Genomic DNA, 27,457 nt, shown 5'->3' with positions numbered 1-27,457 from the left:
AAACAACCTTAATTTGCTATCTCTGAAAAATCTTTCCAAAGTCATGAAATTTGTCCATCCTGTTTTGTGTCCGTAAAGGGCTGGACCAAAACTAGAAAGAATTTAGCACTGTGAAGAAGCCCCGGACACAAATTCTGAGTTGTAGTCCCAGCTCTGTCTCGTCTACACCTCCATTTCTCTTATAAAATAGCAAGACTAGACTATCTGGTCTCTTCCAGATGTAAATTGTTTGATTTAGAATCAAGAGGCATTTACATCTTTCTTATTCTCTTTCCATAGGGCTTATTTTATTAAGGTTGGCGCAAAAGTAATTGTGGTTTCCCACCTTGAATTTGAAATCATTATAACTAGGTTCAAACACATCTTCATTAATCAAAATAGGAACTATTACAATCAGCACATTTTTGCCAATGAGGAAAACGTTTGTTTATTCCTGTAGCATAAAAATCCGTGCTTCGGGATTCCACGAACTCCTGGAAAGCCTCCGCTGCATCCTGCTGGCTCTGGAAGCGTTCCCCCCGCACAAAGTTGTCGAGATGCTTGAGAAGTGATGGTTGGTGAGAGGTCAGGAGAAGACGTCTGATGAGGCAAAACTTTGTGCCCAATTCGTTCAACTTTCGAAGCCTTGGTTGTGGGACTGCGGTCGGGCATTGTCACGGAGAAGAATTGGCCCTTTCTGTTGAACATTGACGGCTGCAGGCATTGCAGTTTTCGATGCCGCTCACGGATTTGCTGAGCAGACTTCTCAGATGTCATGGTTTTGCTGGGATTCCGAAAGCTGTAGTGGATCAGACTGGCAGCAGGCCACCAAACAGTGACCATGACCTTTTTTGGTGCAAGTTTGGCTTTCCGAAGTGCTGGTGGTTGCACATTGTTGTATAAAATCCACTTTTTGTCCCATGTCACAGTCTGATGGAAACATGGTTTGTTGTTGGGTACAATAAGAGAAGACACTTCAAAATGACAATTTTTTTGATTTTCAGTCAGCTCATGAGTCACCCATTCATCAAGCTTTTTCCCCCTTCCAATTTGCTTCAAATCCCAAACAAACGGCTGTAGAATGGTCGACGTTGGGTTCTTCAGCAACTTTCAAGTAGTTGTAAGAGGATGAGCTTCAGTGACTGATCTCAATTAGTCATTGTCAACTTCTGATGGCTGGACACTGTGCTCCTCATCTTCAAGGCTCTCCTCTCCTTTGCAAACTTCTTGTTTTTTGTGGGTTTTTTTTTTTTTTTTTGAAATTATAAAACAGTGCTAGCAGGCAAACCTGTACTCAGGCCCGGTCACCTGGGTTTCTCGAGGAGTAACTAGCCCCAGTGTTGAAAAAATCATTATTTTAAGTGTTATTTCACCATTATTTCACCATCTTCAAAGACACCAGGCATTTGGTGTCTTTGCTCTGTTGCCTGGGCAAGTGCCCTGGCGTCAGCCCAGCTCATAGTAACCTCAAACTCCTGGGCTCAAGCGATCCTTCTGCCTCAGCCTCCCGAGTAGCTGGAACTACAGGTGTGCGCCACCATGCCCGGCTAATTTTTTCTACTTTTAGTAGAGACAGGGTCTTGCTCTTGCTAAGGCTGGTCTTGAACTCCTGAGCTCAAGCGATCCTTCCACCTCAGCTTCCCAGAGTGCTAGGATTACATGCAAGAGCCACCGCGCCCGGCCCTTACAAAACTTCTTGAACCACCACTGCACTGTACATTCCTTAGCAGTTCCTGGGCCAAATGTGTTGTTGATCTTTTGAGTTGTCTCCCCTGCTTTACAACCCATTTTGAACTCGATTAAGAAAATCTCTAGAATTTGCTTTTTGTCTAACATCGTTTCCATAGTCTAAAATAAATATAAAATAAACAGCAAGTAATATAAGTCATTAGCAAAAGAAAAAAAACATAAAGTGAGAAATGTGCATTAAAATGATGTCTAGGCCGGGCGCAGTGGCTCACGCCTGTAATCCTAGCACTCTGGGAGGCTGAGGCGGGCGGATTGCTCAAGGTCAGGAGTTCAAAAATGATGTCTAATATAACCACATTTATTTAAGAATGTATTTCAATACCAAATGGCAAATTTCCACAATGCTAAAACTGCAATTACTTTTGCCCCAACCTAATCCATTTCATCATTCAGGCAGTCCAGAGACCCAGTGAGGTGACGGAGCCTTGAAACCCAAGCAAGTCATTTTCACTGGGTCTCTCCTTAGCTAAGTATACATTCACTGAAAAACAGCAACAATTTAACATACTGCAAAAACCACAAAAACAAATAAAACCCAATTCTGCCCCCAAGAAGTGTGCAGTCTACTGATCATTATGTAAGTACAGTGGACCTTCCACATCCGTGAGTTCCACATGCGTGGATTCAACCAACCAGGGATTGAAAATATTTGAAAAAAATATTAGATCTGTACTGAATATGTAGAGACTTTTTTGTTATTAATCCCTAAACAATACAGTATAACATCTATCTACGTAGCACTTACATTGCATTAGGTATAGTAAGTAACCTAAGATGATATAAAGTGTATGGGAGGATTTGCACAAGCAAAAATACAAAAATACGCTATGTTATATTAGGGACTTTAACATCCCTGGATTTTGGTATCTTCAAGGGTCCTGGAACCAAGCCTTAGGGATACCAAAAGACACTGCATTTACATAAAGACAACACAGCCCAGGAAGTGCCCAATCGGCAATCAGAGCCAAAGTGCTGTGGGTCTCCAGTAGCTAGTGTGAACCAACTTAGCCCAGGTTGCTGGGAAAGGAGGTGGATCCTGAGGATGGAGAAGCTGGGAGCCTGGCTAGGCAGAGAGCACAGGAAGGCTGGGCCAAGGGCAGATGAGAAGGTGAGCTGGAGTCAGCATGAACAGCCTCCGGTGCACTATTATTCTTCCAACTATGCAGATGAGGAACTCAGGTGTGGCACCTGAAACATGTAGCCGCCTACAGGATTCTTCTTAATTATAAAGAGAAAAATAGTTTCCTTACAATGGAGAAAACTGGCAAACACATCCTTATCCAGAGATCAAAGTTAAAATCACCAGTTAGGGAACAAATTGATGTCATGTGCTTGTTGGATATAATGCTCTGAGAATTCCGAGGAATTTCTGCCCACAACGCCTAATCTGAATTTAATCGTTAGGAAATACCGGGCAAACCCAAAAACTGTACAAAATAAATTACCAATATTTTTCAAAAATATTAATGTCATGAAAGACACACAAAAAACCCAGAAGAAACCATTTCCGATTAAAGTTGACTGAAGAGACATAACCGCTAAATATAATAATACATGATCTAAGATTTTCTTTTGCCATAAAAAAACATTATTTGGACAACTGGAAAGATCTGAATAAGACCTATAGAGTCGATAAGAGTATTAATTGTAATTTCCTGATTTTCTGGTTATGTTAGAGAATGCCCTTATTTTTAGGAAATACTATTAATAACTGAAGTATTTAGCAATAAAGGGGCATGATGTCTGCAACTTACAAACTGCTCAGAAAAATGTATGTGCAATCGAGAGAGAAAAAAGGAGAAAACAAATACGACAAAATGTTAACATCTTGAGGCTATTTGGGAATTCTTTGTACTATTGCCACAAATTATTTCTAAGTCTGATATTTTACCAAAATTAAAAGTTAAAAAAATTCAAGAAGTTGGGACACTTGATGTTAGGATACAAATCTAGATTTGTTTGACCATATTTTTAACTATTGGATATTTACTGCCTCTCTACTTGAGATCGACAATATGGGACACATCGGATTGTTTTTAGTGAGCTGTAACTTACATAGCATAAAATTCTTTTTTCTAAGTGTACGATTTGTGCAACCGTCGCCACTAATTCCCTAGAGTACTTCATCACCCTCCAAAGAAACCCCTACCCATTAGCAGTCACTCAACATTTTCTCCAACCTCCAACCCCTGGCAACCACTTTCTGTCTCTACAGATTTGCTTATTCTGGACATTACATTTAAATGGAATCACATGATATATAGCCTTTTGTGTCTGGCTTCTATCACTTAGCATACCGTTTTCAAGGTTTATCCATGTTGTAAGATCTACTGGTACTTCATCTATTTTTGTTCCGTTGTATGGCTATACCACAATTTATTTATCTATTCTTCAGTTGATGGATATTTTGGACATTTGGATTTGGTTATTATAAATAATGTTGCTATGAACATTCATGTATAAGTTTTTGTGTGGTTGTATGTTTTCAATTTTTTCTTGGGTATATATCTAGTCATGAAATTGCTGGGTCACATAGTGTATTTGTTTGCGAAAGCTGCCACAACAAATACCAAGACTGGGTGACTTAAACAACAGAGGTTTATTTTCTCACAGCTCTGGAGGCTGGAAGTCTGAGATCAAGTGTCAACACATTTGTTTCCTTCTGAGGCCTCTCTCCCTGGCTTGCAGATGGCCCCCTTGTCACTGTGTCCTCGCATTACCATGTCTCTTTGTGCACACATATCTGGTGTGACTTCCTGTCTGTGTCCTAATCTCAAACAAATCATGGAGTTATTAGCAAAATAAGGAAAGGGAAGGGAGGACAGACTTACTAGGAACTCTTTTAAATCAGGGAAGCTTCCTTCAGGAGGTAACACGTGAGCATGAAAGCTTCAGATCCACTCCTTTGTAGAGAGTTCAGTCACACGTTCCATCAACAATAGTTGTCAAACACCTGTTATGAGCTAGGCTCCAGGGAGGAGCCTTATAAGGATACCAATCATATAGGATGGACCCATATGACCTCATTTTGCCTTAATTACCTCTTTAAAGGCCCTATCTCCCAATACAGTCACATTCTGAGGTTCTGGGGGTTAGGACTTTCAACATATGAATTCTGGAGAGGGGGTATGCAATTCAGCCCATAATACATAGTAACTCTAAGTTGAACTTTTTAAGAAACTGCCAAACTATTTTCCAACAGCTGTTATCACTTTGGATTTCCACTAGCAAATATGATGGTTCTAATTTCTTCACATCTCAGTAACACTTGTTATTGTCTGTCTTTGGATTATAGTCATCTTAGCATGAGAAGTAGTTATCTCTTGTTTTTGATTTGCCTTGCCCTAATGAATAATGATATTGAACATCTTTTCATGTGCTTATTGGCCTTTTATATCTCTTCATTGGAGAAATGTCTATTAAAATCCATAGTATAGGCCAGGCGTGGTGGCTCACGCCTGTAATCCTAGCACTCTGGGAGGCCAAAGTGGGCGGATTGCTCAAGGTCAGGAGTTCGAAACCAGCCTGAGCCAGACCCTGTATTACTAAAAGTAGAAAGAAATTAATTGACCAACTAAAAATATATATACAAAAGAATTAGCCGGGCATGGTGGTGCGTGCCTGTAGTCCCAGCTACTCGGGAGGCTGAGGCAGGAGGATCGCTTGAGCCCAGGAGATTGAGGTTGCTGTGAGCTAGGCTGATGCCATGGCACTCACTCTAGCCTGGGCAACAAAGTGAGACTCTGTCTCAAAAAAAAAAAAAAAAAAAAATCCATAGTATATTTTTAATTGGGTTATTTGTCTTCTTATTGAATTGTAAGTGCCCTATCTATATTCTACATACTAGAACCTTATAAGACATGTGATTTGCAAATATTTTCTCCCATGCTAGGTGTGATGGCTCACACCTATAATCCTAGCACTCTGGGAGGCCAGGAAGGCTCACTTGAGGTCAGGAGTTCGAGACCAACCTGAGCAAGACCAAGATCCTGTTTCTACTAAACAAATAGAAAAAAATTAGTCGGGCATGGTGGCATGTACTTGTAGTCCCAGCTTCTTGGGAGGCTGCAACAGGAGGATCATTTGAGCCCAGGAGTTTGAGGTTGGAGTGAGCTATAATGATACCATTGCATTCTAGCCCAGGCAACAGAGCAATACTCTGTCTCAAAAACAAACAAACAAACAAACAAAAATTCTCCCATTGTGTGAGTGGTCTTTTTGCTTTTTAATTTTTTTGTAGAGTCAAAGTCTCAAACTCCTGGCCTCAAACAATCCTCTCACCTTGACCTCCCAAAGTGCTAGGATTACAAGCATGAGCCACCACACCTGGCCTTACTTTCTTGTGGCTCCCTTCCACTTCAAAAGCTTATCATTTTGATGAAGTCCAACTTAATCTATTTTTTCTTTTGTAATCTGTGTTTCGGTGTCATATCTAAGAAACTATTACCTAATCCAAGGCAGTTTGTGAAGATTTGTATCTAAGTTTTCTTCTAGAAGTGTTTTAGTTTCAGCTCTTACATTTAAATTTTGATTAATTTTGAGTTAATTTCTATATAAGATGTGAGGTAGGGATCCAATTTCATTCTTCTATGAGTGGATATCCAGCTGTGCCAGCCCCATTTGTTGAAAAGACTATTCATTCCCCCATTGGCATCATTGTTGAAAATCAGTTGACCTTGTTGAAAATGAGGCTCAATGAAAAGGGCACCTGATCTGAAAATTTAGAAGCCCATTGGTGACCTTGGTAGAAATAGTTTTAACAGGGTGTTGGGGACACAGGCCAGAATGTAATAGACTGAGGTAATGGTAGAATGATGGACCATGAATGAGGATCCCAGATCAGAGAGGCCTGAGTTACTGGGGTTTGTTTTGTTTTTTCCTGGCGTGCAGCAGATTTATTTCATACACAGCACAGGCAACACTGACAGAACCAGGCATGGCATTTGGAGTGGCTCCCTTCCACCCCAATTCTGATCTGAACGCCCTGGCTGGCAGGGGGAGGAGTACAGGGCTGGTCTGTATGATAGTAGCATGATCAGCGGTGGGCCTGGTTAGGCAGAGGAGCCTGAGGCCAGAGCCTAGAGGGGTCGGAATGATCAAAATCCTTCTCCTAGAGAGTCCTGCTTTCTGGGATTCCCCAAGGGCTGAGTTCCTAGCCCAACACCATTGAAGCTTCATCTTCAGTTATGGTAGTTGAGTTCCCATCCTCTTCGGGGCCCATGAGGGGAAAAGGCCCAGGGGGCCGGTGCTGAAAGAGGGCCGCTGGGTTCTGCTGCTCGCCCTTCTTCACCCAGTGCCCATAGAGCCGGAAGGCACAGTTGTCGATAGGCGACACACTGACCGCAATGCGTAAGGATCCCTCAACAGTGCACTCTTGGTCAGTGGCCGTACACGATGGGTGCTTAAGGCCACTCGTCCAGCAGCCAGCACTGTCCACACTGCCACCCGGAACCGCTGGCGGGGGGTGAGGTTCCAGGGTTGGCTGCTTTCACAACGCTCAAAGAAGGGGTGCTGTAGGGCCTGGTCGGCTGTCAGGTGTTCCTCAGGATCCACCTGCAGCAGCCTTGAGATCAGGTATTTGACAGTGTTCGAACGGTCATCCCACTCAGGTGAACTAAACTGGTACTGGCCCTCCATGATCATGCGTGACATCAGGATCCGGCGCCGGTGCCAGAAGGGTGGCGAGCCAGCCAGGAGTGTGAACAAGATCACCCCACAGGCCCAGAGGTCGACCTCCTTGCCATAGCCTGGGTGGGTTTCATCCATTGAGCATTTAAGGATCTCTGGTGCCAGATACCCTGGGGTGCCACACAACTCTCGAAGCTTCTCGCCAGGTTCCAAGTGACAGGAGAACCCAAAACTGAAAGTCGGATCTGCATATTGTCATCTAGGAGAATATTCTCAGGCTTCAAGTCTCGGTGCACAATGTTGTTGGCATGGAGAAAGCTCACTGCTTCCAGCAGAGACCTCATGATGGACCTGGTTTCCTTTTCTGAGAGGTCCCCCTTCTCTGTCAGATAGTCAAAGAGTTCTCCCTTCCGCATCAGGTCAAACACCAGGAACGTGAAGCTAGCAGACTCGTAGGAATCCATGAGAGTGATGATGTGGGGTGGCCAGCGACCTGGCGAAAGATGTGTGTCTCTCGCCGTGTGGCTTCCCGCACCTCCTCCGGCTGCTCAGGACTCAGCCGCTCAGCTGTCACCTCCATGATCTTCACTGCAAACTCATGGCCAGTAGCTCGATGAACACAACGACGGACCACAGAGCTCACTCCTCTGCCAGTGACGTCCGTAGGGTCGTACTTCTCGTAAAACTCCTTGGCTGCGGCCCAGTCGGGCAGCTCATCCTCTGGCCCCACGTCCAGCGTCATTCTGAAGGAAGTGGGGGCCTGTGCGGAGGCAACAGAGGGCAGTGAGGGTAGAGAGGCCCACGGGCTCTGAGACGATGCACATCGCGGCTCCCGGGGGCGCAGCCCTTGCGGCTGGGCGCCAGGATCCTGGGGGATAGGGGCGGGTAGGGGAAGGATTGGGACTGGGAAGACCCTGCAGAAGGGCCTAGGAGACCAGAGGGGTTGCGGGGAAGGGGGGCGCGGGGGAAAGGAAGGAAAAAGGTGCCCAGGGAGAGGGAGGAACGGGAACAAGGGTCTGGGTTTTTTTGAGACAGAGTCTCACTCTGTTGCCCTGGGTAGAGTGCAGTGGCATCATTGTAGCTCACAGCAACCTCAAATTTCTGGGCTTGAGCAATCCTCCTTCCTCAGCCTCCAGAATAGCTGGGACCAGAGGAGCATGCCATGACACATGGCTAATTTTTCTATTTTAGTAGAGACAGAGTCTTGCTGTTGCTCACGCTGGTCTTGAACTCTTGAGCTCAAGCAATCCTCCGGCCTCGGCCTCCCAGAGTGCTAGGATTACAGGCGTGAGCCACCACGCCTGGCCCAGAGAAGCAGTTTATAAAATCACTACTTACTGTAGGGGTTATGTTTTGTTTTGTCTCCATCCTCCTTCATATTTCAATTGAAAATGAGGCAGACTGAAATGCTAGAAGTACATATATGATTGCTATAGTGGACGCATGTTCAAGGTGCGTATCTGATTCCCTCATGCTGGGAAATACTCTCTATACCATGGGATGAAAACCTTAAAACAATGTTTGCACATAACCCCACGCCGCAAATTGGATAGAACAAGATGGTGCTTGGGGTAAAGAATGGTTTTGCATATTAATGAGATGTGAAAATGCAGGAGGTATGGGCCAGCTGCAGATTAGGTACCACGAGGGAACCAACTCTGCAGAGAGAAAAAGGAAAGGAGCATGTGCTATGTTCTAAATGTCTTCCCAAGGAAGAAGGGTCCCTCGTGTGAAACTGGTGAGGGCAGCTGATTGGGTCTTTTGTAGAGCTAACATTGCATGAAATTAAGGAGACTTTCTAGTTAAAGGAATTAGCTAAATTTATCCAGATTTTCAAGCCATAATTACCTACTTAGCAATTACCTAGGAATAGATTTACTGGTGATATATTGGAGTTCAGACACTTTCTTTTCAGAACTGCACTTTCTATTCCAGAGGTTCCACTCTCAGCCACCTGGAGCTTTCACTTCCTGTTTCCCACATCCGGCTGTCCCCAGCCCTGTCTGCTCGGACTCTCCCATACGCCTGCTGATGCCGACTTAGACCAGGCCACTGTCTATCACCTGGGCTGTTCTAATGCCTTCCTCCGCCTCTTCCTTCTTCCAGGCCTCCTGCTCCTAGCCTCTTGAGTCTTATCACCCCACTTCTTCTACATCCCTCTAGAGTTTTCTCTCTCAAGTACTGATTTGGTTGCATCTCTCTTCTCCTCAAAAAGCTCCAGCAGCTGCCTGTTGCGAGTCAGTCGAATAACATCCAATCTCCTTCTCAGCCCAGACCTCAAGGCCACAGTGAGCCTGCGAGAGCCTCACCAGCACCCTTCACTATGGCTGCCCTCCCGCCCAGGGCTGCGTCGTCTGGACTCCTGCCTTTATGTCTAGACTCCTGCCTTTATATCTAGACCCCTGCCTTTATGTCTAGACCCCTGCCTTTATGTCTGGACTCCTGCCTTTATGTCTGGACTCTGGCCTTTATGTCTAGACTCCTGCCTTTATGTCTGGACTCCGGCCTTTATGTCTGGACTCTGGCCTATATATCTGGACTCCTGCCTTTATGTCTAGACCCCTGCCTTTATGTCTAGACCCCTGCGTTTATGTCTAGACTCCTGCCTTTATGTCTAGACCCCTGCGTTTATGTCTAGACTCCTGCCTTTATGTCTAGACTCCTGCCTTTATGTCTATACTCCGGCCTTTATGTCTACACTCCTGCCTTTTTCTCTGGACTCCTGCCTTTATGTCTGGACTCCTGCCTTTATGTCTGGACTCCTGCCTTTATGTCTGGACTCTGGCCTATATATCTGGACTCCTGCCTTTATGTCTAGACCCCTGCCTTTATGTCTAGACCCCTGCCTTTATGTCTAGACTCCTGCCTTTATCTCTGGACTCCTGCCTTTACGTCTAGACTCTGGCATTTATATCTGACTCCTGCCTTTATCTCTGGACTCCTGCCTTTACGTCTAGACTCTGGCATTTATATCTGACTCCTGCCTTTATGTCGAGACTCCTGCCTTTATCTCTGGACTCCTGCCTTTATGTCTGGACTCTGGCCTTTATATCTGGACCCCTGCCTTTATGTCTAGACTCCTGCCTTTATCTCTGGACTCCTGCCTTTATGTCTAGACTCTGGCCTTTACGTCTAGACTCTGGCATTTATATCTGACTCCTGCCTTTATGTCTGGACTCCTGCCTTTATGTCCTGACTCTGGCCTTGATGTCTGGACTCCTGCCTTTATATCTGGCTCCTGCCTTTATGTCTAGACTCCTGCCTTTATGTCTGGACTCCGGCCTTTATGTCTGGACTCCTGCCTTTATGTCTGGACTCCTGCCTTTATGTCTATACTCCGGCCTTTATGTCTTGACTCCGGCCTTTATGTCCGGACTCCTGCCTTTATGTCTAGACTCTGGCCTTTACGTCTATACTCCGGCCTTTATGTCTAGACTCCTGTCTTTATGTCTGGACTCCTGCCTTTATGTCTAGACTCCTGCCTTCATGTCTGGACTCCGGCCTTTGTCTGGACTCCTGCCTTTATGTCTGGACTCCGGCCTTTATGTCTATACTCCGGCCTTTATGTCTGGACTCCGGCCTTTATGTCTATACTCCGGCCTTTATGTCTGGACTCCGGCCTTTATGTCTATACTCCGGCCTTTATGTCTGGACTCTGGCTTTTATGTCGGGTGTCTTGCTGGCATTGCCTCCTCCCCCACCCCATTTCAGAACGCAGGAGTTGGAAATGGTTTCCTCTCCTGCTCTCCCACTACCTTCTCAATTAGCGCATTTATCACAGTTCACTTACGGTCTTGCCTCTGTGTCTGCGAGGCTATATGGAGCCGTGGGAGGGTGGGAGCACACCTTGCTCATCGCCGCAGCATGGGGCACACATCTTGCCCAAGCTGAGCATGAAATCAATGTTTGTTTAATGAATTGTGCAACGGAATTTCTTCCAGCCGTCTGTCCCCCACAGCACCACTTACAACCTGGAAAGAGGACTCCTGGGCGTGGCCCTTCAGGCGGCCCTAAACTAGTTCTCCCATCTGGCCCCTCCCTATGGAGAGATTAGTCTGCCAGGTCAGGGGGCATGGCCACTTGGAATCTGTGCCCTAGCCACTAGACTTAACACTGTAGCCACTAGTTATATGTGACTATTTAAAATTTAAATTTTAATTAATTAAAATTAAATAAAATTAAAATTCAGTTGCTCAGTAACACTAGCCAGATTTAAAGTTCTCAGTCAGCCTCAGCCATGGCTGATGGCTACCATATTGGACAGTACAGGTATAGAACATTCCCATTGTGACAGAATATTCTATTTTAGAAAATACTCCAGCATTGGTCGCATTTCCATGACCTTTGTGTCCTCTCTCCTGGGTCCTTCCTCCCAGAGCAGGCTGCGCAGCAGGTGGGCACACTGCAGGACCAGGACACAGACAAGGCACGCCGGGCTTCCCCGGGGGCGGCAGAGGCCAGCGGGGCTTGTGCGTCCTGGAGCGCGAGGCCCTTCTGGGCTCCGACAGGTCGGCGTGGGAAGGAAGGCGCGCAGCGCGCTGAGGGCTGGGCCGCCAGCTCTCTGGCCTTGCCGCAGTGAGGGGGACGCCGGCCTTGCGGGCACTTAGGAGCTTTCGCGTTAGGGTGGGAGGACAGACATATTTCACTTAACAGCTTGTTGGCTTGATGTGTAACTTCCAATATGTGGGCACATGGCCTGCGGGATCTCTAGCACCCTTCTGTCCCGAGCCAGCTCGCTGCGGTTAGGGCGGCGGCCCCGCGTGTGAAGGGCGCCGGGACGGCGCTGGCGGGGACGACCCTGGTGGGGACGGCGCTGGTGGGGACGGCGCTGGTGGGGACGGACGGCACTGGTGGGGACGGGAGGCACTGGTGGGGACGGCGCTGGTGGGGACGGAGGGCGCTGGTGTGGACGGCGCTGGTGGGGACGGACGGCGCTGGTGGGGACGGCCGGCGCTGGTGGGGACGGCGCTGGTGGGGACGGACGGCGCTGGTGGGGACGGACGGCGCTGGTGGGGACGGCCGGCGCTGGTGGGGACGGCGCTGGTGGGGACGGACGGCACTGGTGGGGACGGGAGGCACTGGTGGGGACGGGAGGCACTGGTGGGGACGGCGCTGGTGGGGACGGAGGGCGCTGGTGGGGACGGCGCTGGTGGGGACGGACGGCGCTGGTGGGGACGGCCGGCGCTGGTGGGGACGGCGCTGGTGGGGACGGACGGCACTGGTGGGGACGGGAGGCACTGGTGGGGACGGGAGGCACTGGTGGGGACGGCGCTGGTGGGGACGGAGGGCGCTGGTGTGGACGGCGCTGGTGGGGACGGCGCTGGTGGGGACGGCCGGCGCTGGTGGGGACGGCGCTGGTGGGGACGGCGCTGGTGGGGACGGCCGGCGCTGGTGGGGACGGCGCTGGTGGGGACGGCCGGCGCTGGTGGGGACGGCGCTGGTGGGGACGGCGCTGGTGGGGACGGCGCTGGTGGGGACGGACGGCGCTGGTGGGGACGGGCGGCACTGGTGGGGACGGCGCTGGTGGGGACGGGCGGCGCTGGTGGGGACGGTGCTGGTGGGGACGGCGCTGGTGGGGACGGACGGCGCTGGTGGGGACGGTGCTGGTGGGACGGCGCTGGTGGGGACGGCGCTGGTGGGGATGGCGCTGGTGGGGACGGCGCTGGTGGGGACGGCGCTGGTGGGGACGGACGGCGCTAGTGGGGACGGCGCTGGTGGGGACGGCGCTGGTGGGGACGGACGGCGCTGGTGGGGACGGGCGGCGCTGGTGGGGACGGACGGCGCTGGTGGGGACGGCGCTGTTGGGGACGGGCGGCGCTGGTGGGGACGGACGGCGCTGTTGGGGACGGGCGGCGCTGTTGGGGACGGGCGGCGCTGGTGGGGACGGCGCTGGTGGGGGCGGGCGGCGCTGGTGGGGACGGCGCTGGTGGGGACGGACGGCGCTGGTGGGGACGGACGGCGCTGGTGGGGACGGCGCTGGTGGGGACGGACGGCGCTGGTGGGGACGGACGGCGCTGGTGGGGACGGACGGCGCTGGTGGGGGCGGGCGGCGCTGGTGGGGGCGGGCGGCGCTGGTGGGGGCGGGCGGCGCTGGTGGGGGCGGCGCTGGTGGGGGCGGGCGGCGCCGGTGGGGGCGGGCGGCGCCGGTGGGGGCGGGCGGCGCCGGTGGGGGCGGGCGGCGCCGGTGGGGGCGGGCGGCGCCGGTGGGGGCGGGCGGCGCCGGTGGGGGCGGGCGGCGCCGGTGGGGGCGGGCGGCGCCGGTGGGGGCGGACGGCGCCGGTGGGGACGGTGCCGGTGGGACGGCGCCGGTGGGGACGGCCGGCGCCGGTGGGGACGGCCGGCGCCGGTGGGGACGGCCGGCGCCGGTGGGGACGGCCGGCGCTGGTGGGGACGGCCGGCGCTGGTGGGGACGGCGCTGGTGGGGACGGCGCTGGTGGGGACGGACGGCGCTGGTGGGGACGGGCGGCACTGGTGGGGACGGGCGGCGCTGGTGGGGACGGGCGGCGCTGGTGGGGACGGTGCTGGTGGGGACGGCGCTGGTGGGGACGGACGGCGCTGGTGGGGACGGTGCTGGTGGGACGGCGCTGGTGGGGACGGCGCTGGTGGGGACGGCGCTGGTGGGGACGGCGCTGGTGGGGACGGCGCTGGTGGGGACGGACGGCGCTAGTGGGGACGGCGCTGGTGGGGACGGCGCTGGTGGGGGCGGGCGGCGCTGTTGGGGGCGGGCGGCGCTGTTGGGGACGGGCGGCGCCGGTGGGGGCGGGCGGCGCCGGTGGGGGCGGGCGGCGCCGGTGGGGGCGGGCGGCGCCGGTGGGGGCGGACGGCGCCGGTGGGGGCGGACGGCGCCGGTGGGGACGGACGGCGCCGGTGGGGACGGACGGCGCCGGTGGGGACGGGCGGCGCCGGTGGGGACGGTGCTGGTGGGGACGGCGCTGGTGGGGACGGACGGCGCTGGTGGGGACGGCGCTGGTGGGACGGCGCTGGTGGGGACGGCGCTGGTGGGGACGGCGCTGGTGGGGACGGACGGCGCTGGTGGGGACGGACGGCGCTGGTGGGGACGGCGCTGGTGGGGACGGACGGCGCTGGTGGGGACGGACGGCGCTGGTGGGGACGGACGGCGCTGGTGGGGACGGCGCTGGTGGGGGCGGGCGGCGCTGGTGGGGGCGGGCGGCGCTGGTGGGGGCGGGCGGCGCTGGTGGGGACGGCGCTGGTGGGGGCGGGCGGCGCTGGTGGGGGCGGGCGGCGCTGGTGGGGACGGCGCTGGTGGGGGCGGGCGGCGCTGGTGGGGGCGGGCGGCGCTGGTGGGGGCGGGCGGCGCTGGTGGGGACGGCGCTGGTGGGGGGGGGCGGGCGGCGCTGGTGGGGGCGGGCGGCGCTGGTGGGGGCGGACGGCGCCGGTGGGGACGGCGCCGGTGGGGACGGACGGCGCCGGTGGGGACGGCGCCGGTGGGGACGGACGGCGCTGGTGGGGGCGGACGGCGCTGGTGGGGACGGCGCTGGTGGGGACGGCGCTGGTGGGGACGGACGGCGCTGGTGGGGACGGCGCTGGTGGGGGCGGACGGCGCTGGTGGGGGCGGACGGCGCTGGTGGGGACGGACGGCGCTGGTGGGGGCGGCGCCACTTCGCCAGGTGGGAGGACGGCCGCCTTCGGCGCTGCGGGGCTCCCGTGGTGGTCCTCCAGGAGCACTGGGTCCCTAGTCTCTTTGCCTTGCTCGTTTCTGCGTCCCGGTGTCCTCCCCAAGCCCCAGGCTCTGGCGCGGCCCCGTGGGGAGACCGCGGCCCGACGTCCACACCCAGCTGCAGCAGCTGCACGCAGGAAACACGCTTTTCTCTGGCTAAGCTGGTTTACTTTTGATGGCGTAACTTCTAGGGCCTTATGTTAAAAGTGGCGGGTGCACAGGACAGAAAACCTCTGTCATATTTGGTTAATAAAACATGAAAATTTATTTTCATAATCTTTCTGCTACTGATGCTTTATGAGAGCCTGATGAATTACAAAATCAAAAAAATACTGAGGTTGCAAACTTTTAAAGTTAGTTTCATCTGCATGTATTAAAAGCCTTTTGGAATAGCATTTATCGCATTTTGAAAAAATAAAAGGCATTTTAAAGAAGTCTATGTTTAATTTGTTATTTTTATGTTAGACAGTGGGGTGGGTGGGGTTTTTTTGTTTTTATTTTTTTGGCTTTTTAAAAAGGTAAGGTCTGAGTCATTCACTCAAGCGGAGCCTGAGGGGGCTAATTAGAAACGGCCGCGGCAGGTAGCAGCCTCACGCTCCCTCTGGGCCCCGGAAAGGCAGAGGACGGGGCTCGGGCTCGGCTGGGCACTGGAGACTCTCACCTGCCCCTGCCGTGCGCGGCCAGCCCCGGGGAGCCCCGTCCAGAGGGGGTCCTCGGTCAGAGTGAGTGAGCAGCCTGGGCGGTGTTAGAAGAGAAAGACCAAAGGGAGTCAGACCACCAGGGAAGATACGAACAAGAAATGTCCAACTAGGGCAGGCAGAAAAAGAGTTTCTGGGTCAATTTCAGAGGCTTTAGTAATTAATTGCCTAAAGCTGAGCTTTACATCCTACTAATAGAATATTGCTTGGGCAGTTTGGATACTTAGGAATGCTTTAGAATGGAACACACGGGAGGGAATAAGAAAGTTTAAAAGAGGGTTGAAGTCAGCGTCACAAAACAGAGGACAGAACTGAACAAAGACACGTGTCTGACAAACAAAAAAATTAGAGTCAACTATTTGGGAGAACCAATTGAGTCAGTAACCTCTAATACATTTTAAAAATTGGTGTTTATATAGTTTAAAACTCTTGAACTCAGCTTAACAGTTGTTATACATCATCAAAGCAGTGGTGATATTAGATTCTGCATTTAAAGATAACTAATATAATATTTTGTTCTTAAAAATATCTTACCTTTTTATGTGATTGTTCTTAAGTTTTTATGTGACTTTCTTAAGTTTTTATGAGGCCAGGTGCGGTGGCTCACGCCTGTAATCCTAGCACTCTGGGAGGCCGAGGTGGGAGGATTGCTCAAGGTCAGGAGTTCAAAACCACCCTGAGCAAGAGCGAGACCCTGTCTCTACTATAAATAGAAAGAAATTAATTGGACAACTAATATATATATATAGGAAAAAATTAGCCAGGTATGGTGGTGCATGCCTGTAGTCCCAGCTACTCGGGAGGCTGAGGCAGTAGGATTGCTTGAGTCCAAGAGATTGAGGTTGCTGTGAGCTAGGCTGACGCCACGGCACTCACTCTAGCCTGGGCAACAAAGTGAGACTCTGTCTCAAAAAAAAATAAAAATAAAATAAAATAAAAATGAGCTAATTTCTATTTTGTAATAGTACTTATCTGTGTAAAATACTCTGTAGGAAGAGCTGTATTTTTGTTGTTTTAGTTTACATTTCCAAAGCTTTTCACGCCCAAATAGGAGTGCCTGCTACACTATTGAAAAGATACACATCATCATTTGGTAAGTACATAAAGAGAAAAGGCAAACACCATCTTTAGGGCATGCCGACACCCCCAGGTATGTGTCAGCACAGTCACTGGCAGCTTTAACACTTTATTTTGACACATTGGAACTTGTGTATCTCCATAATAAACAATGTAATTCTGTTTCTGTCTCAGCCACTTAAATGGAGGTGAAATGCTCTCCTCCCCAAACTCAAACAAAACTACAATCTGCAGAAACAGATGTACAAGATTATCTTTTGTTCTGAAAAAGAAGATATATGTCGTCACAAGGCTATATCAATTTGACTGGGCAGGTGTGGCATTTACAAAAAAAAATTCCTTGCATGCAGAGCCACTTAGTGGGGAAGTAGGACCAGGTCCGCAAATGTTGAGGGTCTACTATATGAACCGTTACAGTCATGATATCCAGTGAAAACACTAGGAGAAAATTGGATAGGTTTCACACTTCTAAACATTTGGAATCCTTTGAGTTACTTCATCAAATCCACTTAGCATTAGATCCTTAGGATATTTAAAGAAATTACCCAAAGGGGCCAGGCGAGGTGGTTCATGCCTGTAATCCTATTCTATCTCTCTGGGAGGCTGAGGGGGGAGGATTGCCTAGCTCAGGTATTTGAGACCAGCTTCAGCAAGAGTGAGACCCCATCTCTAAAAATAGAAAAGGGCCCTTGTCACTGGATCTGATGGGAGGCGCAGGTCTGGATCAGATGTCAGGCTCCGAGGAGCTTCCTCAAGGCACGCACCAGATGCATCTGCACAGAAAGCGAACCATGTGCACTGAGAAGCAACTAGAAGCTTTGAACATCCTGTTCAGTGAGAACCCATACCCAAACCCCAGCCTTCAGAGAGAGATGGCCTCAAAAATTGACATACACCCAACAGTACTGCAGGTTTGGTTCAAGAACCATAGAGCAAAACTGAAGAAATCAAAATGCAAAAACGTGCAGCAAAAACAAGCCCCTCGACAGCCACCGATACCTGAAGATGGAATCAAGACCAGTCCCAGCCAGAGAAATGCAGTCGGGCAACCCAGATCCCCGAACCCCACCTATCCTGTAGGCCTCGTCTACTCAGGCCACCAGGCACCCTCATACCATCTGAGCTTATACCCCAACGTCAAGGGCCCTGTGGATGTCTTCCTTGGCCACTGAATGGCCCACTTTGGCTACTGCCACGACCCTAACATTTACTGCCTCTATCCCACTGTGGAATCCCAGGTTGGCTCTCCACGCTTCGTACTCACGTTTTTGGCTGTTTACTTCTACAAAGCGGGGAGAGACAGACGCCAGGTGTGAAAGGCCACATGTAACGATTCCCGTGCAGGAGAACGCAAGGGGTGGACAGGCTTGCAGTAAAGGGCATGGGCTTCAGAAACACACAGAAGGCTATATGCTGTATAAGTCCATTTATATGAATTTCTAGAGCAGGGAAAAGATCAGTGGCGTGGCTGCCCACGTGGAAAGAATTAAATAGAGGACAAAACAAATTTCTTGGGGTGATGGAAATGTTTCATGTCTTAATTAGGGTGGGAGGTACCTGGGGGAGTAAATTCATCTGAGAATTGTACATCTAAAATCTGAGCATTTCATTTTATGTAAATTAAACCTCAATAAAAACTACATAATGAGGGGGCAGGGGAGCATGGGCAATATACGTAACCTTAACATTTGTACTCCTATAATATGCTGACGTATAATAAATAAAAAGAAAACTATATAATGAAAAAAATACAAATAAAAATAAATAAATAAATAAAAATAGAAAAAATTAGCTGCATGTGGTGGGATGTGCCTATAGTCCCACCTACTCAGGAGGCTGAAGCAGGAGGATCGCTTGAGCCCAGGAGTTTGAGGTTGCAGTGAGCTAGGTGGACGCCATGACACTCTACCCAGGCAACAGAGCAAAACTATATCTCAAAAAAAGAAGACATATTCTTTACTGTTCCATGAATGTCCAGAATGCCCATAAAAGATGAACAAACTACAGCTGGAATATATAAAAGTTTCAGTTTTATGTATTTTTTTCAAAGGGTACATGTTTTAAAATATGCACTTTTTAGACTCAGGTAGCTGAAAGACATTTATATTTGGAGGTTAAATTAATTTGTTTTAGGGGGCAAAAGATGAATCTTCCAGGAAATCTAATTGTTTTCTTCTTATTTTTATTTAATTTAATTAATTAATTAATTTATTTTTTTGAGACAGAGTCTCGCTTTGTTGCCCAGGCTAGATCGAGTGCCCTGGCGTCAGTCTAGCTCACAGCAACCTCAAACTCCTGGGCTCAAGCAATCCTCCTGCCTCAGCCTCCCGAGTAGCTGGGACTATAGGCATGCGCCACCATGCCCAGCTAATTTTTTCTATGTATATTAGTTGGCCAATTAATTTCTTTCTATTTATAGTAGAGACGGGGTCTCGCTCTTGTTCAGGCTGGTTTTGAACTCCTGACCTTGAGCGATCCACCCGCCTGGGCCTCCCAAAGTGCTAGGATTACTGGCGTGAGGCACCTCGCCCGGGCCTGTTTTCTTCTTAACAAGGCCAATTTTCAAGAAAGCTAGAAACACAAAGAAAACAACAACAACGTGTCAAGGGAATCTTTCAGGTACTCCAAGTGGAGCGAATGGGTGGCCTAGGGGTTACTTTTTGTTGGAATATATATTCCATGGGGGTGAAACCTCAGCACAGTAATGCGCTTAGCACCATTTAGGTGGGACTCTCGCCAGCCATAAACATTTCAGAAATACACATCTAAGCCAGCCTTGGACAGGAGCCAGGACAATACAGTAATCCCCTTGGACAGCTGAGAGGGTGAAGCTAGGTCAGAGATAAGTAGGGCTGGCTATGAACCTTCGTAGCTCACCTACTGCTGGACAAGCCCAGGCCCGGGCTGTGCAACGGCGCAGGTGTTCCGGGAGAGCCCCTGGAAGGCCTAAGGACTCTGTGATCCAACCTCTGTTGCTGTAACTACACTTGCCCCTGATATTTAATATTTGCCAAAGAGAATAAATTTCCTAAATTCATGCATGGAAGCTGAAATAAAATCCTCAGTGCATTTTTTTTTTTTTTTTTTTGACACAGAGTCTCACTTTGTTGCCTAGGCTAGAGTGAGTGCCGTGGCGTCAGCCTGGCTCACAGCAACCTCACACTCCTGGGCTCAAGCAATCCGCCTGCCTCAGCCTCCCAAGTAACTGGGACTACAGGCATGTGCTACTATGCCTGGCTAATTTTTTCTATATATATCAGTTGGCCAATTACTTTCTTTCTATTTATAGTAGAGACGGGGTCTCGCTCCTGTTCAGGCTAGTTTCGAACTCCTGACCTTGAGCAATCCGCCCGCCTGGGCCTCCCAGAGAGCTAGGATTACAGGCGTGAGCCACCGCGCCCGGCCTCAGTGCATTTTTTCTTTTTTAAATTGTAATTTTAAATATCTCTTGGGTTTTCATTTCATTTTTTTGATAAATATTCCTGAGTGCCTCCTGTATGTCGGGGTTTTGTTGTGGGTAAGCCAAACAGAGGAAAGAGAGCTGCCAACATTGGCCTGCTCAGCTTCCTTCCCAGTGAACAAATTCCCAAAGGAGTCGGCAGTGTGGAGCTGATGCTTTCTGTGGCAGCTGCTAGCCGAGAGAGCGTAAGTGTCACAGCTTACTGGTGACAGATGGAATTAACCCCTGGGCTTCAGGAAAAATACAAGCTTATGGACCAACAAAATAAAAAGCCAAATTTCCTTCACTAGTTACACAATGTTTAAGGCATGATGTGAAATAAAAGCATAATTTAGATAAAATCCTGTCATGTTGCCAAAATAGTAATAGATTAGGAAATTAAAATATTATGATTGTGAAATAGGTTACTACCCTTTCCTTACTCCCTACCTCTAGTGTGGTAGCCAGCATGCTTTCTGTTGCAAGTGGCAGAAACCCGACTTAAAACAGTCTGAGCATAAAAGAATTTATTGACTTGTGTAACTGGTAAATTCAGGGTGGGGCTGGTTTCAGGATGACAGATCTATGGTCTCAGATGAGCTTGTCTTTCAATTTAGCTTTTTTCCATTATTCTAGACCTATTCTCTGCAGGTGGGCTTTTTCCACATTGCAGGGAAATTATCAGAAATATTCCACGGTTAACATCTGCTCCACCTCCATGATTCAAAAGCAAAGCCCTTTCTCCACCTCTAGATGTAAATCCTGGGAGGAACTCTAATTACCCTGACTGGGTTGCATGCCCTTGCCTGGAACAATCTATAACACCAGGTAAATAGGACATTAGTGTTGTCTGGAATATCATGCGCCCACTACAGAGCAGGGTTCTGGTTTAGAAGCCCCACCCAAATCACATGATTGCATCACTACGGAAGAGAAGCAATTCTCCAAAAAAAGAAGAGCTTTGCAAACAAAGACAAAAGATATTTCTGAAGATTCCAACTCCTAAACTTTAAATCTGCCCTTACCTCTTGGCTTAATCTTGTTCCATTGAATATTTGAGCAATATGGTTGTATTTCTAGCTCAGTGGTTCTTAGGACTTTAGCACGCATCAGAATCACCTGTGTTGTTAAAACACAGCTTGCTGGGCCCCACAGAGTTTCTGGTTGAGCAGCTCTGTGTTCCAGGTGCCGCCCCTGCTGCTGGCCTGAGGACTACACGCGCGTTGAGAACTACTGTTCTAGGGTTTCATTTTTTAAATTGTCAAAGAACTTTTTATTCAAAAGAATACCAGTCTGGATATACTTCACAGGTAAATGCTTTCAAATCTTCTAGGAACATTTAACTCAGGCAGATTAACTTTGTGGCCTGGGGCCAATGAATGAACCACTCTGCCTATTTTTTCTTGTGTAAAATGGGAATAATGGTACTTACCTGACATGGTTATTTTAGAGATTAAATAAATTAATATATGTAACATACTGAGAAGTTCCTGGTATATAGCACATGATTTACTATGCAAACATTACAGAGACTAGACAGAGAAGGAAATCATCCACATCATTTATAATGGAATCAAAATTTCAATACTAAATCCTGGAAAGGATTATGCACACCAATCTCACTTATAAATTATCCATGAAAAATCCTAAATATTAGCAAATAGAATCCAGCCATACATTAAAAGAATAGAGTAACACAACCAAATGAGTTTTATTACAAGAATAGGAGGATGGTTCAATATTAAGAAATCTATAAATGTAGTTACTATAATAATAGATCTGAAGCAAAAAAGTGACATAATTTCAAATGTTGAAAAGGTAATTGGCCGGGCGCGGTGGCTCACGCCTGTAATCCTAGCACTCTGGGAGGCTGAGGCGGGCAGACTGCTCAAGGTCAGGAGTTCGAAACCAGCCTGAGCAAGAGTGAGACCCTGTCTCTACTATAAATAGAAAGAAATTAATTAGCCAACTAATACATATATAGGAAAAATCAGCCGGGCATGGCGATGCATGCCTGTAGTCCCAGCTACTCGGGAGGCTGAGGCAGTAGGATCATTTGAGCCCAGGAGTTTGAGGTTGCTGTGAGCTAGGCTGACGCCATGGCACTCACTCTAGCCTGGGCAACAGAGTGAGACTCTGTCTCAAAAAAAAAAAAAAAAAAAGAAAAGAAAAGGTAATTAACATGGACTCCTGGTGAAACTTTTTAGGAAAGTCAGAATTGATGGGCAGTAGACATTTGTTCTATTTTTGACTACCCAGCACCAGCATCCTATTCTGGGGTGGAGAGTGCCCGGGAGTGCTGGAGGACTACAGGCTCCCACTGGAAAGTGAAGCACTTGCTCTTCCTGACCCTGAGGCCATAGCACAGGCTCCAGCCCAGACTTGGTCAGCCAGAGACCCTTGACCGGACTCTGAGTCAGGAGCAGGTAATGCAGTAAAGCAGGGTGAGGTAGAATCCAGTCGATGGTGGCAGCACTGCCAGTGTTCAGGGTCTGCAGGGCATCTCAACCTGACTCCTCCTGGGGCATAATTTTGGCAGCAGTCTAGCTTTTTTTTTTTTTTTTAGAAAAGATAAAGTTTTACTTTATTTTGAAAAGATCAGATTAACTGTGTCTTGTAAAGTTGGAAAAAAGCATTCTAGGCAGCGGAAACAGAATGCCTTAGGTCTGTTGTGATGACTCAAGGCATAAAACTGGAAACAATGGATAGGTGCTACAGAAAGTCAAAGAAATTGGCAACACCATCACTGGCATTTAGAAGGAGGCTGGATGGGTCACCACTTGGTAAGACTGTACAACAAAGACTCAAATATCTGATGGGTACTTGGACCAGATGAATTCATGATATCTGCAAACCCAAGATTTCTTATTGCATGCTTCTCAGCCAAGGGAGCACACAAAACCCCCAAACTTCAAGGGAACACCCAATTTCATGACTCCTAGTCTTCTTCCTATCGGCTGCATCTGGATCATCAGCCTTCCTGGGGATTGCATGAGCCATCAAATAGGCTTCCAAATTTTTCTGCCCATAAGTCACCCGGATTCTGTTCCTGGTGTTTGAAACTGAGAATTTTGATGAGTGCAAGATGCATCTCTTCTTGACCTGATTCTAAAAGTATGTATCTCAAGCCAAGGGTCAACATTATATTTAATGGTGCAATGCCAGAAATATTCCCATTAACACCAGCATTAAGACAATAGTGATCTGTACGATCATCTACCATAAGAGTCTATGGTTTTTGGCAGGCGGGGGAGTTGGGGGGGAGTGGCAAGGAACAACTTTTATTTCACCAACAATCTTGTGAGCAGTAGCATGGGCAAGGTAAGTGGTAAGGGGTAGTAGGTAAAATGCCCGAATCAAGTCAAAGGAAACTTATGACATGCCAAGCCAAGGGAGCAGCGGCAGGGGACGTGATAGTATGTCTGAAAGGGCTTCACAAATGTTCATGGCCTTGTCTCAGTGGTTCACTTCTGGGGATTCAGCCTAAGAAAATAATCAGGGCTGAGAACAAAGATTTGTGTGTAAAGGGAAGAAAATTTGCACCTGGCCCCAATAGACAAGTGTCTCTTTTAAGCAGAAACTGCTTTCTTTTTCTCTTTGTCACTCGTCCTTCCTCTTTCCTGCCCTTTCCCTCCCCCGCTTCTCCTCTTCCTCTTCTTTCTTTCTCTCTCTCCCAACCCCCTGATTTTAATTTTATCACACCTTAATAATGCTTTTTAGTTGTAAGAGAGAAGATCTTGGACTAGTCTGAATACAATAGGTTCAAAAAAACAGGGTAAGTGCTTCTGAATAACAAATGGGAATTTTCAAGTTGGGCTTTGGAGCACCAAGTGATGGAGGCCCTCCGAATCAAGAGAAGATGTGGGGAAACCTCTCAGGATGGGGAGACTGACCCCAGTATCATGGAAGCAACTGGGAACTTGGGGGAAAAAAGTGAGAAGTTCCCTGTGGCTGAAAGAAGTTTGTGAACTGGGGAGCCAGCAATGTCTGATCAGCTCTAATTTGTTTCTTTTTCTGCAAGTGATTAAATTCTAGTTTCCTCAGAATTTCCATGAGAATCTATAACACATAACAGGCTGAAGATGGAGGTGCCTGGAGCTGGTGCTCATGCTGGAAGTGCGGGGTGAGGGGCACTGTCTGGAGAGGATCCTGAGCAGGTGGAGCTGGTGCCGAGGTGCAGAAAGCCCCAGGGGAACCGGGGCTGGGAGAGTGCGAGGCTTCCTGCAGTAATGTGGGGTTTGCATACTGAAGAAAAGAAGGCAAGGGAATTTAGGGGTATTCCTATTACATATGTGCAAGGGTATTTAAGATATCATCTAGGCTGGGCGCGTGGCTCACACCTGTAATCCTAGCTCTCTGGGAGGCCGAGGCAGGAGGATCGCTCAAGGTCAGGAGTTTGAAACCAGCCTGAGCAAAAGCGAGATCCCATCTCTACTATAAATAGAAAGAAATTAATTGGCCAACTAATATATATAGAAAAAATTAGCTGGGCATGGTGGCACATGCAAGTTTCAGCTACTCAGGAGGTGGAGGCAGAAGGATTGCTGGAGTCCAGGAGTTTGAGGTTGCTGTGAGCTAGGCTGATGCCACGGCACTCACTCTAGCCTGGGCAACAAAGCGAGACTCTGTCTCAAAAAAAAATCATTTATACCCATATGTATCTACCTTCAGAATGACATAAAACTCCACTACCAACTCAGAATTCTCAACCTCACTCTCTGCCCCAGCCTGAGGAGGCAGGAAGAGCTGATCCTACACCAGCTTCTTTCCTGTCCACTGTCCTCTCGTGCTTCTAGCTCTCTCCTGGCCATGAGGGTACTTGTGGGTACTTGTGTGCACCCAGGGGATCATCTAATCCCTGTGTTCAAACTCTACTCACATTCTTACCCACCTCTCTGGCCTAGGAGCAAGCATACCAGCGATGAAGCCCATTCTTGGATAATGCACCAGGTAAGAGACCAACGAGGTCTAGAAAGTGAACTCCTCAAGGAACCCAGACCACACTTGACAAGGGAATGAACTCCAGGGCCTTGCAAATGCTTCGCCATTTGGGACGGGGTATGTCCTACGGAGAGAGGTCTGGTTCAAGTACTGGATCAAATCCAAAACAGCTTTATGAAGATGACCTTAGCTTTGTTTTCCCTGTGATTTTAGAAGCCTTATTTGAGGACACATACACTGAAGATGAGTATGAGGGAAAAAATATAATCCTACAGGTGTTAATAAAGAAAAAGGAGAACCAACACAAAGAAACCACAAAAAGCCTCCAGGACCTGGAACAAAAATTCACTAAAGAAATTGATACAATGGAGAAAAGTTTAACCGAACTCCTGGAAATGAAGAATCAATTCAGGGAACTACAAAATACAGTGGAGAGCCTCAAGAACAGGGTAGATCAAACAGAAGAAAGAATCTCAGAGATTGAAGATAACACCTTCCAATTAAATAAATCAGTCACAAAGATAGAGCAGAGAAACAAGAGAAAAGAGCACAGCCTACAAGAGATGTGGGATTATGTGAAGAAACCTAATGTGAGGGTCATAGGATTACCAGGAGGGGAAGAAGAAAACCCTCAAGGGTTGGACAAGCTATTTGAAGATATAATAGAGGAAAATTTCCCAGGCCTTGGTAAAAATCTCGATATACAAGTTCAAGAAGCTCAGAGGACCCCTGGGAGATTCAATGCAAACAGGAAGACGTCACGACATGCAGTCATCAGACTGACCAAATATCAACTAAAGAGGCCCTTTTAAGAGCTGTAAGACAAAAGAAGCAAGTAACATACAAGGGAAAGCCAATTCGAATAACACCAGACTTCTCTATTGAGACTTTACAAGCAAGGAGAGACTGGGGCCCCATTTTCACTCTTCTGAAACAGAACAATGCCCAGCCTAGAATCTTATTCCCTGCAAAACTAAGTTTTGTATATGAAGGAGAAATCAAGACATTCTCAGATAAGTAAAGACTGAGGGAATTTACCAAGACAAGACCAGCCCTTCAAGAAGTACTCAAAACAGTTGTTACCCACGGATCAGCACAATAAACACTCACGAATGTAAATCTACTCAAAGCTAAAGATCAAAGCCCAGATACTACAATGGCTCAAGAGAGAAAACAAAGCAACAGAGTTCAACCCAACATAATGAACAGAAATCTGCCCCACCTATCAGTTATCTCAATAAATGTGAATGTCTTGAATTCCCCACTCAAGAGACATAGGCTGGCCGAATGGATAAAAAAACACAAGGCAAGTATCTGCTGCCTTCAGGAAACACATCTAACCTTCAAGGATGCAATTAGACTAAAGGTAAAGGGGTGGAGAACAATATTTCAAGCAAACGGAAGCCAAAAGAAAGCTGGCGTGGTGGTGCTGATTACAGATAACTTAGTTTTTAAATCAACAAAAGTAATAAAAGACAAAGAAAGTCACTATATAATGGTGAAGGGTACAGTTCAACAAGAAGATATAACAATTCTAAATATATATGCACCCAACCTTGGTGCACCCAGACTCATAAATCAAACTCTACTGGATCTAAACAAATGGATAAACAACAACCCCATAATAGTTGGAGACTTTAACACCCCACTGACAGCACAGGACAGATCCTCCAAACAGAAAATCAAGAAAGAAATAATGGACTTAAACAGAACCCTCGAACAAATGGGCCTGACTGACATTTACAGGACGTTCTACCCCAGAACCACTGAATATAAGTTCTTCTCATCAGCTCATGGGTCATTCTCTAAGATTGACCATATCCCAGGACACAAAGCACGTCTCAAACAATTTAAAAAAATAGAAATTATACCATGTATCCTTTCAGACCACAATGGAATAAATGTAGAAATCGATCCTAACAGGAGTCCTCATTTCTACACAAAGTCATGGAAACTAAACAATCTTCTGCTGAATGATCACTTCATAAATGAGGAAATCAAGACGGAAATCAAAAGATTCTTTGAACTAAATGACAAAGGTGACACAAGTTACCAAAACCTGTGGGACACAGCTAAAGCAGTCCTGAGAGGAAAGTTTATTTCCATAAATGACTATATCCAAAAGTCGAAAAGATCACAAATAGACAACCTAATGAATCATCTCAAAGAGCTGGAAAAAGAACAGACCAACCCCAAACCCAGCAGAAGAAGTGAAATCATTAAGATCAAATCAGAACTAAACAAAATTGACAACAGGGAAACTATACG

At 48.4% G+C, this 27,457-nt stretch overlaps 3 pseudogenes; 1 reads left to right on the top strand and 2 right to left on the bottom strand.

Moving 5' to 3' along the window:
• Positions 1-368: 368 nt before the first annotated feature.
• On the bottom strand, positions 369-1,824 carry LOC142873698 (histone-lysine N-methyltransferase SETMAR-like; annotated as a pseudogene).
• A 4,767-nt stretch (positions 1,825-6,591) lies between these two features.
• LOC105854875 (phosphorylase b kinase gamma catalytic chain, liver/testis isoform pseudogene) lies at positions 6,592-8,202 on the bottom strand (annotated as a pseudogene).
• A 9,335-nt stretch (positions 8,203-17,537) lies between these two features.
• LOC142873711 (divergent paired-related homeobox-like) lies at positions 17,538-18,125 on the top strand (annotated as a pseudogene).
• Positions 18,126-27,457: the final 9,332 nt, after the last annotated feature.

The sequence above is a fragment of the Microcebus murinus genome, chromosome 11 (genome assembly GCF_040939455.1).
Source record: "Microcebus murinus isolate Inina chromosome 11, M.murinus_Inina_mat1.0, whole genome shotgun sequence".
NCBI lineage: Eukaryota > Metazoa > Chordata > Mammalia > Primates > Cheirogaleidae > Microcebus > Microcebus murinus.
Note: the sequence above shows the minus strand (reverse complement) of the source record. Positions and strands in the feature narration are given on the sequence as shown.